Consider the following 21,114-nt stretch of genomic DNA (forward strand, 5'->3'; position numbering starts at 1 on the left):
ATATTTTGTGACAAACTGTACTGGATTGACAATTTTGCGCAAAAATTTTAGTAAAGAGAGGTTTAAATGTCTCCTGAGGTGGATTAGCTTTGAGGACGTAACAACTAGGGAACAGAGGAGGGAAACTGACAAGTTGGCTTCAGTGAGAGATCTACAAAATAAATAGCCAACAAGCCTACAACATTGGGGAATTTGTAACCATCGACGAGATGCTCATCACATTTTGAGGACGTTGTGGGTTTATTCAATATTTGACAAGTACCGGGCGAGTTGGCCGTGAGCGTAGAGGCGTGCGGCTGTGAGATAGGGGGTTCGAATGCCACTGTCGGCAGCCCTGAAGATGGTTTTCCGTGGTTTCCCATTTTCACACCAGGCAAATGCTGGGGCTGTACCTTAATTAAGGCCATGGCCGCTTCCTTCCAACTCCTAGGCCTATCCTATCTCACCGTCGCCATAAGACCTATCTGTGTCGGTGCGACGTAAATCCCCTAGCAAAAAAAAAAAATATATATATATATATATTTGACAATAAATCTGATGTCTATTATGCATTTACGTTAAACAATAGCACTGACAGAAAGATGTAAGTGCGGCTGACAGCCGCAACAATAGCTGAAGTGTTAAATTTATGTTAGCTGATGAAGGTTAATAATAGAACATATGACATTTAATAATAGAAAATGTTTCAACACTAATTAGGCCTTCTTAACTGAATAATTAAGACAGATTTAGAATCTGAGATAAATAAAAAATCTTAAAATGACAATTCAACAACATATCATAAAATGGGATAATGATATCTTTATACATCCAGTATATTGGCATGTTTTATGCTTACTGGCAGAACACCAGATAATTCCTTATGCCATAGCTGAAACAGCAGAGGCGAGTGAAATCAAGGCAGCCCCTCAGTGATTGGCCAACAATTGACATCTGAGAATTCCCTTCATAAACTAAGTCTCCACCACTGAAGAGAGCTAGGCCTGCCAAAACGACTGGGTATATGAGGCAAGTTCTCGAGAAGCTCGTGAGAGTGTTTCTCAGGTGCAGAGGAGTCACTACGCCTATTCAGTCATGGTAGGGGTGCCCCACCAGGCTTCATTTTTGTAAAAACAAATACCAGAACGTATGCATAAACTGTTCTGGACACTTTAGTGAAGGATTTGAGTCGAACCATATTAAAAAATGAGCCCTGGACCTACCAACAAGACTCTGCACCAGCTCATAAGGCAAGAATGCACACACGTGCTAATGGTGGACATTCTGAAGACAGACTGGTGCAACTAGTGTTTACTCTCTCTCTCTCTCTCTCTCTCTAACCTATTAAAAAGCAATTTTAAAAATCCGAACTACTGGTATATTCCAGTTATTATAAAAGTTTGACTATTTATGACAATATATATATATACATTTATGAATCAATAGGCATTTGATGAATACATAGCTGTACTTAGGCTCCACATATCTTTTCTTTCATGCTTATGCATCCTTTTTTATGTCTTGTGATTTATACAGTTTCCTTTAGGCCCCTTATTTGTTAGTGGTGTTATGTTGAGTCTGGTAATTGTCAAGTTCAAATTGCCTTTAAAATATATACATAATTTGTCATGTAGTTAAGTTATAGAAATTTAAATGATTTGTCGTGTTGCTATTAATGTGATCTTTTATCAAGTATAGCAACAATTTTTTATATCAATAGATCTGGCACACTAATAGGTTCACAGCTGATTTGTTTTAAGCCTTTAATGTACCACAAAATATCTTGTTGATTGATGTGTTGATGCAGATATTTGCTACAAATTTTTAAGTAGTCTCTGTACTCTGAACTTATTTGAATTTCTACTCAAATTATGAATCTGTTTTATCAGGCAAATTATTTTGCTCTACTGCATATAGGTCAGGCCAGCTAAGGTTATGTTTGCAGAACATGGAAAACATCCATTGAACTGTATAACTAGGATTCCAGAACATTGTAAATATTGTGGCAACGAATTCAAAAATAAGAGAGGACTGAGTATTCACTTTAACAGAGTCCATATACATTGAACTCAATCAGGATCTAGCAAGACATCTAGACATGATGTACATTGTATCAGTAAAGGTCAAAGTAGCAGCAGTAGTGAAACCAGAAAAATTCTATCATTTTACCAAGTAATACAGGCCTGTGAAAGTTATGACGAAGTTCCTATCAATATCAGTAGATCCTTAATGCAGAAAGAAAACTGTAATACTAGTGTCCAGGCCAACTTTGCTACAGTGAAATATACCAAGGCCCCACACCGCTGGCTTCGCAGAAGCGTGTGACTGGGGAAGATATGCCCATGCACGTACCGCCATGTTGTGGGCTCTCCTCAGCTTGACGAGGAGATCGTAGTATGGAATTCATGCATTAACTTACACTTTGCACATACAAAAACACCCGCCCTAGTAAATTATGACAGCCTACACCCACTACTGTGTACAAATGCAATATACATAATATCAAGACTGTGGTAATATCAAAAGATACTTATGTATAAAAACTTAACACATTTTGCACTCTAATGAACAATCTATACAAATCCTTTGGATAGCCAAAAAAAATATAAAATCTTTAGCAGACTGAATAAAATTACGCTACTAACAAAAATAAATATGTATAAATAAACACACATTTGAAATTCAGTCCCCAACAACAGAAAAAAAAAAAAAAAAAGCAGTATATAAGCCTAGCAGTACCTCAAAAATGATCATATAAGGGTCATGTTTGTAACTGATTTGTTTGAACATTCGTAAGAGATACATGTAATTGAAACCTAGGCTCTACACTTTAGCTTTATTCAAAATATGAAGAAATATTCAAAAGATAGCAGTTTACAGCGTATAGTCCTCTCCGTGTAAGGCCATACCCTAAGGATGCAACCTTAACCTTCCTCCCCTGTAATATTAAGGTAGGGATTTATAGTTACTTATCTTGCTGTTGGGTATTTTGCAGTTGTTTTTCAGTGTCAGTAACCATACAGTTTAGGGACCCTACTTGCTGATACGACGTCTTACAATGACCGTTAATCTGGCACGTTGGCAATGTTCAATCACTGTTCTAACTTGAATTCCATGTTGCCACCATATTGCTGTTAAAGTCACTAGTGATACATTTGCGAGAATATTTAAAGCATATTTTCTTTCTGTGGGATTGTAAATCTTTTTGGCTAATACCAGGTAAGTAGAATTGTGGCATGTTTGGATAATGCATTTAATAACAGTGTGTGTGAAATGATGAACACATCATTTTATTAATTACGTTGCTATTTCGTCCCATACTTACACGAACAGAATTCGATTGGGATGTCTAAGGAAGAAAAATCTGCAAGAACTCCTCCGAAAAGGAAGGCAAGGTTACGTCCTTTACAAACATCAGGTCAAGAAATGCTTGTACATTGTTACGAGCAATTGAAACACGAAGACGACGAAGAAGGTATCAGTCGTTGTGAAACGACCTAATGGCAAGAGTTTCATTATTAACTGGGGTAAGTGTTCGTTTTTATCTTGTTTCTATGAAAAGTTTCTGACATAATGACAATCAGTTGAAATGGAGCAGTATTTCATTCTGAACCTAACCTAACCTAATCATGTAGGCCTATACCATGTCTTGTATCGACTTTGATACGGTTTGTGGACTTAACCTTTGTGTATTCCTGTTAACTTACGGCATATGTGTATGTAATATATTTCCTTGTATGTATTCTTACAATGTAGTTTAGGTTTAGTCCGAAAAGTAATAGGAAATTTCAAGAGTTGAATTTTCTACCCCAGGTAAACGCCGGAAGCGTGAACATCCAGTGACCGGCATAGACAGTTTTTCTAAGGAAGCGATAGCAAGGTTTATTTATGATAAATTATATAAAGGTAAGGTAACTTCACAAGGAATCTACTGCAACATTATTTATAGACATTGGCTTGCAGGCGAGATAACCTCCCAGAAATGTTTTGTGCATATATTGGCATACAGCTCTTTTGAGCCCATTGTAACTCTCTTTTTCCTTCCCACAGGAGAAGTTGTGACTGTAAGAAAGGTTTTCGACCACATGAAAGCAAATTATGACACTTATTTGTACAAGGGCTCAGAAACATCATTAAGAAGAATTTTGAAGGCCATGGGATTTGTGTAGAATAAAGGGGATCCCTATGCATATGTTAGAGAAAATGAAGACATTTGTTTTAAGAGATCCTGTTTTCTGAGGGAATACATGCATAATAAGGACAGTGACAAACCAAAACCTGTTGTTTTCTTGGATGAGACTTGGTGAATATATATGTTATATATATTATATTTTATATAAAAATCTTAGAATAGTTTATCTTCATCAGGTGTCTTTGGTTTCAAATGTGCATTTCTCTTTCAGGGTCACCCACATACTCCTGAAATAAACCACACAAATCTGGACATGATGTTCAAGGAGTAATTCATCGACCTGTGTCTGAGGGAGGAAGACTGGTTATTGTCATGCTGGAACGAAAGATGGCTTTGTACCTGGTATGTTCTTACTTTATTTTACTTCATTTTATTATAGTGAGGTGATCGCTCTGAATAAATAAAAAAACTACAAAGCACCAGGAGAAGATCAGACCTTTGCGGAAATCTGGAAATATGCAGAAACATCAGCAAAAGTTGCCCTCCATCAACAACTTGTGTCTATCTGGATTAAAGAAGAACTACCAGAACACTGGACAACAGCCCTCATTCATCCACTGCACAAAAAAGGGGACAAAACCGACCCTAATAACTACAGGGGAATCTCGCTCCTAGACATAACATACAAAATATTTTCAATAATCATCCTTAATAGGATAAGTTTACAACTTGAGAAAGAACTAGAAGAATATCAAGGAGGTTTCAGACCCTGGAGGAGCTGTCCTGATCAGATCATGAGTCTTAAGTTGATAATGGACTATAACAGGAGAAGAAACAGAGATATGGTGATAACATTTGTAGATTTCAAGAAAGCTTATGATTGCATCCATAGAGAACCTCTGTTTAAAATTTTAAGACACCTTGGACTACACCCCAAATTAATAAACATGATAAAATTGACCCTCACCAATACCAAATCAAAAGTGAAGTTTAGGGGTGAAACATCAGAGACATTTGAAATTAAAACTGGACTACGGCAGGGAGATGGGCTCTCACCACTATTATTTAACTGTGCTCTAGAAATAGTAATGAGGGAATGGTTTAGAAAATGTCCCCCCAAAATAAAGATTGGCCGAAAAATCAAAACAAATTGCCTGGGTTTTGCTGACGATTTAGCATTACTAGCAGTGGACTTAAAAGAAGCAAAAACCCAGATATCAGAACTTCAAAACATTGCAAATAAAATTGGCCTCAAAATATCATTTGAAAAAACAGAAATTATGCCACAAAAACCAACACAGCTAAAAGAAGTCACCATAAATGGTAATAAAATCAAAATAGTAACTCAGTTTAAATATCTTGGAGAAGTAATAACACATAACTTAAATGAAAAAATCTCAATCCAAGTAAGAACAAATAGATTAGCTAAAGCACAAAAATTAACATGGGATATCTACAAAAAGAAATGTCTATCAATAAATACAAAAATAAAACACTACAACACAGTTATAAAACCAGAAGCTACATATGCAGCAGAAACACTCTTTTACCTGAATAAACAATCAAAGACTGACAGACTTCAGAAAATTGAAAGGAGGATTGGAAGAACCTGCATCAACAAAAGACTGGGATTCTTTGGACACATCATGAGGATGCAGGATTAGAGACTTCTGAAACAACTAGTACAACACAATTTCGTCTCAAAAAATACCACAACAGGATGTAAATGGATCAGAGAAGTAAGAGAGGATCTGAAGGAAATAGGCCTTACAACAGAAGACACCACAAATAAGATAAAATTGAATACAAAACTCAAGAATACAAACCTCCGCTTTACCCTTACACAAAACAAACCAACAACACACATTTTTAACTGAGGAAAGGGCGCGAAGATCAGAGCGTCTGAAGAAGTACTGGGAGGACCGCAAAGCCCGAACAATCCCTTCAAAGAGACCTGAACGACGGACTGACTAAAGTGATCCTGTATGGTCATAAAAGAAGAAGAAGAGGAAGAAGTGAGGTGATCTCTCTTTACATAGTTATGAGGGTATTTAGGGTTTGTAGTACGGATGTAAAGGGGAAGGGCACATAAGTATCTGATACGACCCCAACTTGAGTACAGTTCCCGTGTATGGGACCCTCACTAGGATTACTTGATTTGAGAACTGGAAAAATTCAAAAGAAAGCACGATTTATTGTGGGCGATTTCTGACAAAAGAGTAGCGTTACAAAAATTTTGTCGAGTTTGGGCTGGGAAGACTTGGGTGAAAGGAGACTAGTTGCTGGACTAAGTGGTATGTTCCGAGCTGTCAGTGGAGAGGTGGTGTGGAATGTCATTGGTAGACGAATACGTTTCAGTGGTATTTTAAAAGTAGGTAAGATCACAGTACAATGATAAAGTTGAGGATGAAAATTGGGGCAAATATTTGGTTTTTTTAAGAAGGGAGTTCGGGATTGGAGTAATTTACCAAGGGAGATGTTCAATAAATTTCCAAATTCTTTGCAATTATTGAAGAAAAGACTAGGCCTATCCCTGAAACTACATCTGCCACCTAGGCGACTGTCCTAAGTGCAGATCAGTGGTGACTGATTGGCTGAAATTGACTGGCACTAGATCGGAAGTGGCATTATAACTTACCACTCATTGGGTTCTGTATGTGGTTTTTTATTTTGACTTCTCCACTGTTAAGGAATCTCTTGGTTATTAAAAAGACTTGTAGGTATTCACTTTAGGCCAATGATTAACCTTAGAGAGGTACTTCAATCAAAACTTCCCTGGGTATTTTCATATAATATTACTGGATATTTGTATCAGTAAATTACTTGTATTGTAGGCCTATTTATTACGTTTATTCTGCATTCGACAATCTCCACCTAAATCAGTGCTTGATACCCGACTGTTGAACACCTTCCAAGCTTCTTATTTCTTACTGCCTGATATAGGTTCAGTGTTTGCAGCAATTACATTCGTTCTAAGGTACTGAAATGGGTGTTTATATCTTTAATGCAAGTGATCATGGACTTCTAATCCAGATATAGGCCTACTAATGAAAATACATTCATGAGAGATGTTAGGATAAAGTAGTGTAAGTAGTAATTCATTGACTTCATCATCAGGTGACTTTGCTACATAGTAGTTGGTTTCACTTAAAATCAGACATCATTTTGCATCATTCAACAGAAATCACAATTTTTATCAATTAATAGGCCTATCCTTGAAGAGGGGTGATCTCATATTTTTAGGGAATACTTTTTTAGAAGAAATAACTTCATACTAAAACTTTTAGTTATAATTATACTTCACTGAATATTTCCTTCTACTGAATGATATTTAATGACGTTACAGAAATTAATTTTTATTTTTCCTTTAATTTACAGTCATGGTTAAGGCAGAATGGAGTTTCTTCACCAGAAAATGCTACAAAAGATGAGCTGCAAAGGTTGTGTAATATGAATCGAACAAAGTCACTTAAAGAGGTACAGAAGCATCTAAACATAAGATAATGTTTACTTTCATGTTGTTGACTTGCATGTATGCATAACAATATTTCTCTGTTTCTTTAAAACCAGGTACACTGTTGATGAGATGCTGCACAATGAAGGCCATACTGTCCTACGACTTCCTCCATACCACTCATTTTACAATGCCATCGAATTTGTATGGTCTGTGCAAAACAGTATTATAAAAAAAACAGTGGCTGCAAGACCTGGTCACGGATTGGACAGAGCTACAGCTGTGTGGAAAGAATCTCTTGATCAGGTAGGCCAAGTGGAAATGTTATTTATTGGATATAGGCAATTGGAGTTTATCATATACTTGTCAGGTTGTTATACTTCAATATATCCTACAGGTGACAGAAGAGATGTGGAGAAATGAAGTGAAACACACTGAGAAGAAGATTGTCAAGTTGTACAATAATGAGGTGAGAGGTCTTCCTGAAGTGGAAGAACTAGTCATTCATCATGGAAGCAGTGAATCAGAGGAGGAAGAGGAAGACGAAGATGAAGAAGAAAAAGAAGACGACGAAGATGAAGAAAGAAAAGGAGAAGCCGAGGAGTTAGCTGTACCACTGTAAGAGCCATTCCATGAGATTAAGGATGTTATAACTTTGCTGGGAAATAATACATTTCTAATTGCCCTGTCCTTTCAGTTATAACGAAGTTACATTTGAAAATTGTGGTAATCGTGTATCTACGAGTTACAGGGCGGTATAGATGTGTAGGTGGGGATCAGTGTCCAATCGGAGGGAAATTATCTTGAACTGCTGTGGTGCAATGTGAGGAGAAGCGGGAGGGAGGGAGAGAGAGAGAGAGAAAGAGAGAGGGAGGGAGAGAGAGGGAGACAGCACTGTGACAGCAATACGCCATGTAAACATTGTACGCCTGTTAAAATACGTATGCATTTCTTTTAAATCATAACGCAGTAATCACCAAACTTGGAATTAATTTATACTTCTTTTATCTTACATTTATTTACACCATATATATTTGCATCTTACGTGAATTTAACTTACCAGTTATAATCTTTTTAGCGTTGTCACTCAGCTAAAATGTCACTTGAGAGGTAATTGTAAAAAGTCTTATATATAGGCTGTACAGATTAGTGACGGGATATTCGACTCATTTTAATGAATCGATTCATTTGATTCCGTTCATGTTACTGAATCGATACAGTGAGCCGATTCACGGCTCATTAGAGTCATCGATCCTATTGCATCTGTGTAGTGTGTACTGATAAGACAGCAGCAAGAACATTCAATGCTTGCTGCTGCCATCTGGTCATCATTCTATGAACTGCTTTCCTATGTGTCATCTAACTTTCAGATTCAGTACTACACTTACCGGTACTTATTATATTACAGCACAAAACTTAATAATAATAATAATAATAATAATAATAATAATAATAATAATAATAATAATAATAATAATAATAATAATAATAATAATAATAACAATAATAATAATAATTACTGACATAACTCAAATTTTATACACTATCTAATGGTTTTCCACAGTTCTCTGAAAGTCACAACTCACATATAGTGTTTATATAGAGAGAATTACATATAAAAATACCTGTGTCCACAATAAGTAGCCCACATATTAAATTTAAATCAAATAATTTGCTTTACGTCGCACCAACACAGATAGGTCTTATGGCGATGAACAGAACAGAAGAGATAGGAAAGGGCTAGAAGTGAGAAGGAAGCGGCCGTGGTCTTAAGGTACAGCACAAGCATGTGTCTGGTGTGAAAGTGGGAAACCACCGAAAACCATTTTAATGGCTGCCGACGGTAGGATTTGAACCCACCATTCCCCGAATGCAAGCTCATAGCTAAGCGACCCTAAACGCACGGCCAACTAACTCGGTCATCTTTGAAAATGTCTTTTTCTAGCACCAGAGGATATTTTTGATTCGTCATATTTTGTATAGGCTACACGAGATGTACAGCAGCCCACTGGTTTTCTGATTAAACATCATTTATTTAAGCTATTGCATCAGTCTGCTTACATATTCACTGTCCACGTACACCGGTGACCTCGTGATTCGATTATTGAAGTATTGTGCAATGATGCGACATACAAACTGAGAGAATATAAAACAGACAGAATATAAAACAAATTTCGAGTGGTCATGAGCATGAGTCATAGTTATAGGGTAGGCTAAATAATAATGTTATTGGCTTTATGTCCCACTAACAACTTTTATGGTTTTTTGAGACGTTGAGGTGCTGTAATTTAGTCCTGCAGGAGCTCTTTTATGTGCCAGTAAATCTACTGACACGAGGCTGAGCACGTTCAAATACCATCGCATTGAGCCAGGATCGACCCTGCCCAGTTGGGTTCAGAAGGCCAGCGCCTCAACCGTCTGAGCCACTCAGCCAGGCGTGGAGGCTAGAGAGCTGAGTTTAAGTAATTGTCAAATGTCAACTAGTTATAAAAATACTGATTGATTAATCTAATATGGTAATTAGAATAACCTAATTGCCTACCTACTTACAAGCTAGGCATTTTGGAATTATGTTCAGACTATATTTTTAACACTGCAAATAAATCCATCTATTATTTACAACTCCGTGTAAGAAGAGGGTAGTTAATGCGAGTGGGTATTATTTTCAAATGAGCTGAGCTCGAGAGTCCATTATAGCGTACGATTTTTTCAGTGTACCATGACTCTGTATGTATTGCTTCAGAGGAAGTTCGGCTCCCCGCCAATGTCCAGTGTACCGATAATGAACCGTGTGTGTGTTGTGTCTCACTGATCCGTGACTTCGTACGATTCTTTCAGTGTGCCATGATTCACTGTGTCTCGTTGCAGCGGAAGTTCGGCTCCCCGCCAGTGTCCAGTGTGCCGATAAGGAGCCGTGTGTGTCGTGTGGCTCACTGAGCCGTGATTGTGTGCCGTGAGCGTGCCGTTCCTGTGAATCGATTCACTCGGACACTTGAATGAATCGATACACTGCTTTGAATCATGCACTCAGTAGCCAACACTAGTACAGATACATAGCATTGCAAAGTAATTCGTCTTTACAATAATAATAATAATAATAATAATAATAATAATAATAAGCAAGAGAGGAAGATCATCAGGAAAATCCTAGGAGCAAGATATACCCAAGATGGTTACAGGCTACAATCAATCAAAACAACAGAAAAAGTTTCAAACATTGAAATTGACATTAAGAAACGACGAATGAAATTCTTTGGACACCTCATAAGATTACCAGAAAATCGACTGTCAAAAAGAATATTAAATTATGTTAGCTCACTTAAGAATTCAACACCTTGGCTGGACGAACTTCGAAAGGACCTCAAAAACGCAAACATATGTGCAACAGACATTTTAGAAAGAGACATCTTCAGACACAAAGTCAACAAGTGGGAAGTTACATCAGAGCAACCAAAGCAAAAACAGTGCAGACCGAAATGGTCGGAAGAACGTAAACAAGTAATAATAATAATAATAACTTAAATGTTTCCACCTTTTCAATACAATATATTCACAAATTTACAAAATTATACGGTACTAGTTTCGACCCATCTAGGGGTCATCATCAGCCGTATTGGAGCAAAGATCATTGCTCCAATACGGCTGATGATGACCCCTAGATGGGTCGAAACTAGTACCGTATAATTTTGTAAATTTGTGAATATATTGTATTGAAAAGGTGGAAACATTTAAGTTATTATTATTATTATTATTACTTATATATTGTTCAATACGGACCAAAAACATGAAATTCATAACCATCAAAGAACGTAAACAAGCCTTCTCAGAGAGAATGAAAGCCTATTGGAAGAACTAGAAGAACCCAAACAAAGCTTGATTGAGTTGTTTGCTTAACGTCTTCCATTACTGGGAGAATACGATAATAATAATAATAATAATAATAATAATAATAATAATAATAATAATAATAATCTACTGTGTGCAGACATTTCAAGTTGACGCCATCTGGCTGTCTGCTCATAAATTTTGACGCTCTGTTTTACTCTAAGCCCACTAGATGGCAGACCAAGTAAACCGAAACTCTCTTGGGCGTCTATGGCTGAGATTTAATTAATTTTGTCGGGTAAACACCAAATGTGTCACAAGAGATCTTTTACATGCCAACATCGTACGACATGGAGTGTCGAATGGACTTTTTTCCGCCCTTCAAAAATCCGACTACCTCCGCCGGGTTTGAACCCGCTATGTTGGGATCCGGAGGCTGACACTACCACTGATCCACACAGGCAGCTGTCTTTACCTTGAAATACATCATCATCGTACATGACTGAATTACTATCAACAGATCTTAGAGAAACATTAAACTGAAATTATGAGTTTCATTTCCATGATACATTCCTCCCATAAAAAGGAGACCATGTAGCTTATCCACCCTCATTTCAGCACATAAATATTCAGCAAAAGTTGCAAAATCACATTAGAGGACAAACACAATTTTTAAAGTAGAAATAGTCTGGAACATAGATTAGTGAGGATGGACATCCTGCCTGTCATCATTCACGAGTCGCTGTTGAACATACTGTACTTGTCAAAACTAGTAAATTTCTATTTTACACGATAATAGTGAAATGTTGATGAACACAACATACACCCAGCCCCTGTGCCAGAGAAATTAACCAACGGTGGTTCAAATTCCCGACCCTGTCAGGAATAGAACCCGCACCCTGTGACCAAAGGCCAGCACACTAGCCATTTAGCCACAGGGCCGGACAATAAAGTGAAAAACCACATTCACTGCAGCTATTGTTGACTGGATATTTCTTCTCTTTAAAGAACAGCGAGTAGCACGAATTAACATCCTGTTTTGTTGATTCCTGTCAACTTTCTATGTACAGTGTTGGTTTGCCAGTTCCTGGCATATCTACTGGATGAAAACTTTGTAGAACAATGGATTCGGTTTTATGTTTATTGCATTCAGTTGTCATGACAGTGCTATCAATGACACCAGTCGCTCAAGTACAAATCCTGTCTAACCTAACCTAACCCTGCGACAATCAGTGGTTTTCAGTGGATCACAACCAAACCTGTCCCTATCAGTGGTTTTCGGAAGAATACAATGGTTTTGTCACAAGCCAATACAGACTCCTGAATCAATGTGTGAAAATGGGAAAGTGCAGAAAACCCTGTTCAGGAATGCCAATCTCGAAGTTCATAGTCTTTTTAGCGTTGTCACTCAGCTGAAATGTCACTTTAGAGGTAATTGTAAAAAGTCTTATATATAGGCTCTACAGATACATAGTACATTACCAATTCCATCTCGATAGCTATGAGACGTACACTGCATAGCGATTTTGCTCGATAAATAAATCATATTATAGTGAAAAAGTTTGTTTAAAAAAAAACATCTGTCCGGCATGAAGGACTTTCATTGGAATTCTTATTTATGTGTTCTCCACCCTAGTAGGTTTAAATAAAGCTTATAAATGCTTCGTAAGACCCATTCTCGAATATGAATCTGCATGCTGGGATCCGTACAGGATGGGTTTAATAAATTCCCTAGAAAAAGTTTAAAGAAGAGCGATGTGTTTCGTAACTGGGAATAGGAGGAATACCATTAATTGGGAAAGTCTTGAATCTAGAAGAACTAGAGCTCGCCTGTGTGGTCTTTATAAGAACTATATGGGAAGGGCTGCTTTGAGTAGTATTAGGAATAGGTTGGAACCTCCCTCATACTTATCGACACATTATCATAAGCATAAAATTAGGACCAGAAACCAGCATACGGACGTGAGCAAATTTCCTTCGTCAACAGGACCATAAGGGATTGGAATAAATTACCTGCAGCAGTCTTTGATAGATTCCCTTCTGGTATCAAGTCATTTAAGAAGACCATTAGTGCTTGTGTAAAGTGAAAAGTAAAAGTTGTAAATTACGGACACTGAATTTGTGATTTTCTGCTTGGTTTCGATTGTGAAACTGGGAGGTTTTTTCTTGTGGTATTCTCTTTCCAGGAAATTGCTTGCTGTACTCATGTTTTAGTAATTGTTGTTGTTGTTGTTGTTCTTGGGTAATTAACAATGTTTATAACTTTACTTTATCATCACTTGTAACGTTAAGATAGTAGTAAACTCAATCTATAGTTTCATTAAGCCATAGTGTTAAGTATTGGAAATAATTAAACTGTGTATGAAACTGTACATGATGCTGGATTTAGAATGACTAGTAGTATTTCTTGTAATATTTTTTTCCATGGAATTCCTTTTTGTACTCGAGTTGTTGTAGTTGTTGGGTAGCATGTTTTAACTTTATTATCACTTGTAGTGTTAAACTAGTAGCAAGTTCAATCTATAGTATTGTAATTTATACTGTTAAGTACTGGAAATACTTAAGTTGTGTGCAAATTTGTATATAATGGCACTGGATTTAGAAAGTTAAATTAGTAGTATTTCTTGCTTGTTGTAACATTTTTGTTGTAGGGTAAATAGGATTTAACTTCACTTTATTATCACTTATAATGTTAAGCTAGTAGTAAGATCAACCTATAATACTGTAAGCCGCATTGTTAAGCACTGTAAATACTTAAGTTGTGTGTGAATTTGTATATAATGTTGCTGGATTTAGAATATTAAACTAGCAGTAATTCTTGTAATATTTTCCTTCCATGTATCTGCTTGTTGTACTCTTGTTCTTTGCTTGCTTGCTTGTTTGTTTGTTTTTGGGTAATTATGTTAACTTTACTTTATTATTACATTACTGTAAGTGACCATTGCCACCGGGTATTTCCCATTTGGAATGTATTAATAATAATAATAACATGAGTGACAGGGGTTTAACGTAATTGGGAAGGAATGTTTTGCGTATGATAAATGAGTACCAGGTTAACTACTGGGGGGGCAAAGGCGGTCATGCGTAGAGCTAGCCACTCCACCCCACCAAGTGCCAACGTTATGGATAATGGAAGCCTTTACCTTCCACCCCTCCAATGACTTTCATGGTTTGTACGGGGATGACTTTGTTTTTTGCTTTTTAAATATTAGTATTCATGTTTGTTATGTTTGTTTATTCATACCCCTGCTTTGTAATTCAGTGAGCATGGAATGGCTCTTGGTTTTGTAAATTATATTTATATTTAGTTGTATTTATTTCCTTTTTCCTTACTGCACACTTTTGTTGTTATTATTACTACTACGTATCACTTAACATGTAAATAAACTAATATTTAATACAGTAAATAATGCTTATCTCTTTGGAATCATTTTTTTTGTTGCATATTCTTTTTGCTATGACAACATGACTTCTTTATGATATAAATAAATATAAAATAAAAGTATTTCTTCCCAAACATATTTGTTATACGTGCACCAATCAGAGAACCAACTAGGGAAGTACCTTTTACTAAGGTGCATAATGTTCTTGCATACATGTATAATTGAAGAACTGAAGAAGCATATACAGGTAACTGGGTCGCCCATGTGGTAGGCCTACTACGTGTGATAGGAAACTGAGTGAACTGGCTGTGCAGTTTGATCACATGCTGTGAGCTTGGTTTTAGGAGATGGTGATGGATTCAAACCCCACACAGTTGGCAGCTCTGAAGTTTTTTTTTCTTCGCCCCTCATTTTCATTTCAGGCTAGTGCTGTGTCTGTACACTTTTTTACATTTTAAATCCTAGCCCTCTTTCCTATCCCAATCTTGCCTCACAACCTGTCTTCATGTGATTTAAGCCAATATATATGTAAAAATGTGGTAATGTTGTTTGACTCATAGTGCTCCTGTACATTGGTTTCCGTAATGTTGTAAAAGCTTGAGATACACCAACTTGTAAGCTGAAAATGTGTTTAAAATGCCAAATGCCGAAGACCGTAAAAGTACTTTGTGGGATGTAAAGCTGTTAGCATTATTATTAAAAGGAAGGACAGATATGTCCTATGTGGTAAGGCCTTGAACTTGCAGAAATCGCAATGAATTATACAATCTATATTCCCTCCCCCCCGCCCTTTAAGAATGCAGTTATAGTAATGCGTACATCAGAATAAAGGCAGGAAATGTTTAAAATTAATTTAAGCGAGTGAAGGAGAGAATGTATGACTAGCTCAGGTTGGCGGATTCGAGTCTGGCGGTATTTGAAAGTGCTCAAATATGCCAGCCTCATGTTTAGATCTATCGCTACATAAAGAACTCTTGCGGGACGAAATACTGGCAGCTCAGCGTATATGAAAACCATAGAAGTAGTTAGTAGAACTAGTAACATTACTATTCTCAATTCCGCAGTGAGCTTGAAAGCTGACCTAATTTCCATTCACGTAGCTTAGCACATTAGTGCTCCTATGTTTCCTGGATAACCAGCCTGCAAGTTGAACATATGCCTAATAATCTCTCCTTTGCTGGTTATTGTAGAGAAGGAAACGTCCGTGCAAAAGAAAGGAAAGGCATTAAGTAATGTCTGAAACTTTCGAAAATCACACTGCAAAGACTTATTAAATACATTGCATCGTTTAACCCGCCCCTCTTTTCAAGAATATTGTTATAGTACGCCTACTGTTCATCACCATAAAAACAGAAATATGCAACATTAATTTGAGTGACGTAGTGTGTTTATTTCCTTAATTCCTCATTGAGCATGGAAACTGACCTTGATTTATTTAATTTACTAGGTTAGGGGATCATTTGTTATCGATACGTACATTGAAGTTTCTTTGTTATGGTTTGAAGTTTCTTTGTTATGGTTATGTCTGGTGATTTTAATATGTAACTAGGTAGGTTGGCAGCAGTGATCAGCCATTACAAAAATGAGAAAAAAAGATAATCGGGCGGCGACATTTACTTTTTAGTGTATTGCCTGACGTGCCTCTAAGTATGATTACAGATTATGAGATAAAAGTACCTGTCTGTCAGCGGACTGGAGAACAATATAATTAAATATTTACAAACTTCTGTACCGATGGAAAGAATTTTCAATATCAACAAAAAGAAAATCTGTGAAATAAATCTTTCTATGACTTATCATTCCTCCCTGATAAGTCATTAGAGCAAATTTTACTCAATTCTGAGAACAGATTGTTTAAAAATTACACGACTGCAGAATTTTTCCTAAAAACATTAGATACATTTTGTATCATTTTCTGGATATGAAATGCTGGCCTTGCGGTGTAGGGGTAGCGTGCCTACCTCTTACCTGGAGGCCCCGGGTTCAATCCCAGGCCAGGTCAGAGATTTTTACCTGGATCTGAGGGCTGGTTCGAGGTCCACTCAGCCTACATGATTACAATTGCGGAGCCATCTGACGGTGAGATAATGGCAGAGAGGATTCGTTGTGCTGACCACCTGACACCTTGTAATCTGCAGGCCTTCAGCCTGAGCAGCGGTCACTTGGTAGGCCATGGCCTTTCGGGCCTGTTGTGCCATATGGTTTGGTTTGAATATGACATAATGTAATTGAATGAGTAGAACTTAAATGATCATTTCTGTGCGATTTGAACTTAGGTAAATGCTGCCTGACATTTGTTACTGGTGCTAGCCTGCCTCTAACGTGTATTTCTTGAAATGAAATTAATGTCAAGGGTTAATTCGATTTTCTCCGAGTGGTTTAGGCTTAAGTAAGAATGTTATAATTTAAGATGTAAAACTCTCTTCATAATATTATCTTCTTAAATACTACTGCTTTCATAAACTCAAACTGAATTAGCATTATCTGAGCACAAATAAAGGTTGAAAGTGTGTTTTAATTTTTTCTCCAATATGAGAGATTTAGACCAGAAAGAAAATACCGTAAATGAAGTTGAATGTAAAACACTTGCAAACAGATTAATATCATAGCTGAACAGTTATTTTGATTAGCATTTGCTAGGAGTAACAAGATTGTAATGAGCTTTATCAATCAATCAATCAATCAATACTGATCTGCATTTAGGGCAGTTGCCCAGGTGGCAGATTCCCTATCTGTTGCTTTCCTAGCCTTTTCCTAAATGATTTCCAAGAAATTGGAAATTTATTGAACGTCTCCCTTGGTAAGTTATTCCAATCCCTAACTCCCCTTCCTATAAATGAATATTTGCCCCAGTTTGTCCTCTTGAATTCCAACTTTATCTTCATATTGTGATCTTTCCTACTTTTATAAACGCCATTCAAACTTATTCGTCTACTAATGTCATTCCACGCCAACTCTCCGCTGACAGCTCGGAACATACCACTTAGACATAGATATCAAGGATAATTAAATAAAAAAACCACCTATTCAATACTTTCCACGTTTAATGTGGTTATTATCTACATGATTTTATGTAGACTCATTTGGTCAGGTACATGTTTCACCCATTATTTTGGGCATCTTCAGCCTGTAAACAACAAGAGTTGTTACTTGTAACATACCACTTAGTCGAGCAGCTCCTCTTCTTTCTCTCAATTCTTCCCAACCCAAACATTGCAACATTTTTGTAACGCTACTCTTTTGTCGGAAATCACCCAGAACAAATCGAGCTGCTTTTCTTTGGATTTTTTCCAGTTCTTGAATCACGTAATCCTGGTGAGGGTCCCATACACTGGAACCATACTCTAGTTGGGGTCTTACCAGAGACTTATATGCACTCTCCTTTACATCCTTACTACAACCCCTAAACACCCTCATAACCATGTGCAGGGATCTGTACCCTTTATTTACAATCCCATTTATGTGATTACCCCAATGAAGATCTTTCCTTATATTAACACCTAGATACTTACAATGATCCCCAAAAGGAATTTTCACCCCATCAACGCAGTAATTAAAACAGAGGACTTTTCCTATTTGTGAAACTCACAACCTGACTTTTAACCCCGTTTATCATCATACCATTGCCTGCTGTCCATCTCACAACATTTGAGGTCACGCTGCAGTTGCTCACAATCTTGTAACTTATTTATCACTCTACAGAGAATAACATCATCCGCAAAAAGCCTTACCTCCGATTCCACTCCTTTACTCATACCATTTATATATATATATATATATATATATATATATATATATATATAAGAAAACATAAAGGTCCGATAATACTGCCTTGAGGAATTCCCCTCTTAATTATTACAGGGTCAGATAAAGCTTCACCTACCCTAATTCTCTGAGATCTATTTTCTAGAAATATAGCAACCCATTCACTCACTCTTTTGTCTAGTCCAATTGCACTCATTTTTGCCAGTAGTCTCCCATGACCCACCCTATCAAATGCTTTAGACAGGTCAATCGCGATACAGTCCATTTGACCTCCAGAATCCAAGATATCTGCTATATCTTGCTGGAATCCTACAAGTTGAGCTTCAGTGGAATAACCTTTCCTAAAACCTAATTGCCTTCTATCGAACCAGTTATTAATTTCACAAACATGTCTAATATAATCAGAAAGAATGCCTTCCCAAAGCTTACATACAATGCATGTCAAACTTACTGGCCTGTAATTTTCAGCTTTATGTCTATCACCCTTTCCTTTATACACAGCGGCTACTATAGCAACTCTCCATTCATCTGGTATAGCTCCTCCGACCAAACAATAATCAAATAAGTACTTCAGATATGGTACTATATCCCAACCCATTGTCTTTAGTATATCCCCAGAAATCTGATCAATTCCAGCCGCTTTTCTGGTTTTCAACTTTTGTATCTTATTGTAAATGTCATTGTTATCATATGTAAATTTTATTACTTCTTTGGCTTTAGTCTCCTCTATCTCGACATTTTCCTTGTAACCAACAATCTTTACATACTGCTGACTGAATACTTCTGCCTTTTGAAGATCCTCACATACACACTCCCCTTGTTCATTAATTATTCCTGGAATGTCCTTCTTGGAACCTGTTTCTGCCTTAAAATACCTATACATACCCTTCCATTTTTCACTAAAATTCATATGACTGCCAATTATGCTTGCCATCATGTTATCCTTAGCTGCCTTCTTTGCTAGATTCAATTTTCTAGTAAGTTCCTTCAATTTCTCCTTACTTCCACAGCCATTTCTAACTATTTCTTTCCAGTCTGCACCTCCTTCTTAGTCTCTTTATTTCTCTATTATAATAAGGTGGGTCTTTACCATTCCTTACCACCCTTAAAGGTACAAACCTGTTTTCGCATTCCTCAACAATTTCTTTAAACCCATCCCAGAGTCTGTTTACATTTTTATTTACCGTTTTCCACCGATCATAATCACTTTTTAGAAACTGCCTCATGCCTGCTTTATCAGCCATATGGTACTGCCTAACAGTCCTACTTTTAAGACCTTCCTTTCTATCACATTTATTTTTAACTACCACAAAAACAGCTTCATGATCACTAATACCATCTATTACTTCAGTTTCCCTATAGAGCTCATCTGGTTTTATCAGCACGACATCCAGGATATTTTTCCCTCTGGTTGGTTCCATCACTTTCTGAATCAGCTGTCCTTCCCATATTAAATTATTTGCCATTTGTTGGTCATGCTTCCTGTCGTTCGCATTTCCTTCCCGATTAACATCTGGCAAATTCAGATCTCCCGCTACAATCACATTTCTTTCCATGTTTCCCACATAGCTGACTATCCTATCAAATAATTCCGAATCCGCATCAGTGCTACCCTTTCCCGATCTGTACACTCCAAATATATCAAGTTGCCTATTATCTTTAGAAATGAGCCTTACGCCTAGAATTTCATGTGTCTCATCTTTAACTTTTTAGTAGCTTACAAATTCTTCTTTCACCAGAATGAACACTCCCCCTCCCACCCTTCCTATCCTATCTCTACGATACACACTCCAGTGGCGTGAGAAAATTTCTGCATCCATTATATCATTTCTCAGCCATGATTCAACTCCTATTACAATATCTGGTAAATATATATCTATTAAATTACTTAATTCTATTCCGTTCCTTACAATACTTCTACAGTTCAACACTAACAATTTTATTTATACTTTATATTGTCAGATTTTTCTGGAATAGCATATTAACAGTTATATTATTTTATTATAAAGGAAGTGTGAAAACAATGCAGAGTGTAAAACACAGGATTCCAATAAATCATTTTTCCAGATAATAGATAATTTGAAGCAATATCATACCCTAATATTAAAAGGGTTTTATCGAGCTTTATCAATAATATCTTATGGATTCTAGGCCCAGGTTTATCAAATTTGTAATACCGGCAAACAGTCTGTGTGAAAAATATGTATGCTTTTTCAAAACAGGTACTTAGTTCTAAACAATTATCTCCAATGAATTAGCAAATGACAAAGGAGAAGCACAAACATTCTAAATTTCATGTCCATACATTCTTTGAATCAACCACCCTATATCCTGTCTGGTTCTCGAGTATGGTTACTGAAAGTCATTTTATAACAGTTCAATTTCTACTCGCATGTGAAAAGAAATACCAGATCCCTTCTGACAGCAATCTGTAAAGATTGCACACAAACTCACCGTCGTGAATATCTTTCCATTCCAAATGTAAGGCCTAACTTACTTCCCTTTAATATTGCCGATCAATTTATCTACCGTAATGTATAAGCTCCCACATTCCTTGAAAATATTTGACAATATAT

At 36.7% G+C, this 21,114-nt stretch overlaps 1 protein-coding gene across 6 annotated transcripts in view; it reads right to left on the reverse strand.

Moving 5' to 3' along the window:
* Positions 1-21,114, reverse strand: part of LOC136874078 (uncharacterized) — a 309,462-nt gene that overhangs the window by 138,991 nt on the left and 149,357 nt on the right. The gene's annotated exons all lie outside the window — the stretch shown is intronic.

This window comes from Anabrus simplex, chromosome 5 (assembly GCF_040414725.1).
Source record: "Anabrus simplex isolate iqAnaSimp1 chromosome 5, ASM4041472v1, whole genome shotgun sequence".
Taxonomy (NCBI): domain Eukaryota; kingdom Metazoa; phylum Arthropoda; class Insecta; order Orthoptera; family Tettigoniidae; genus Anabrus; species Anabrus simplex.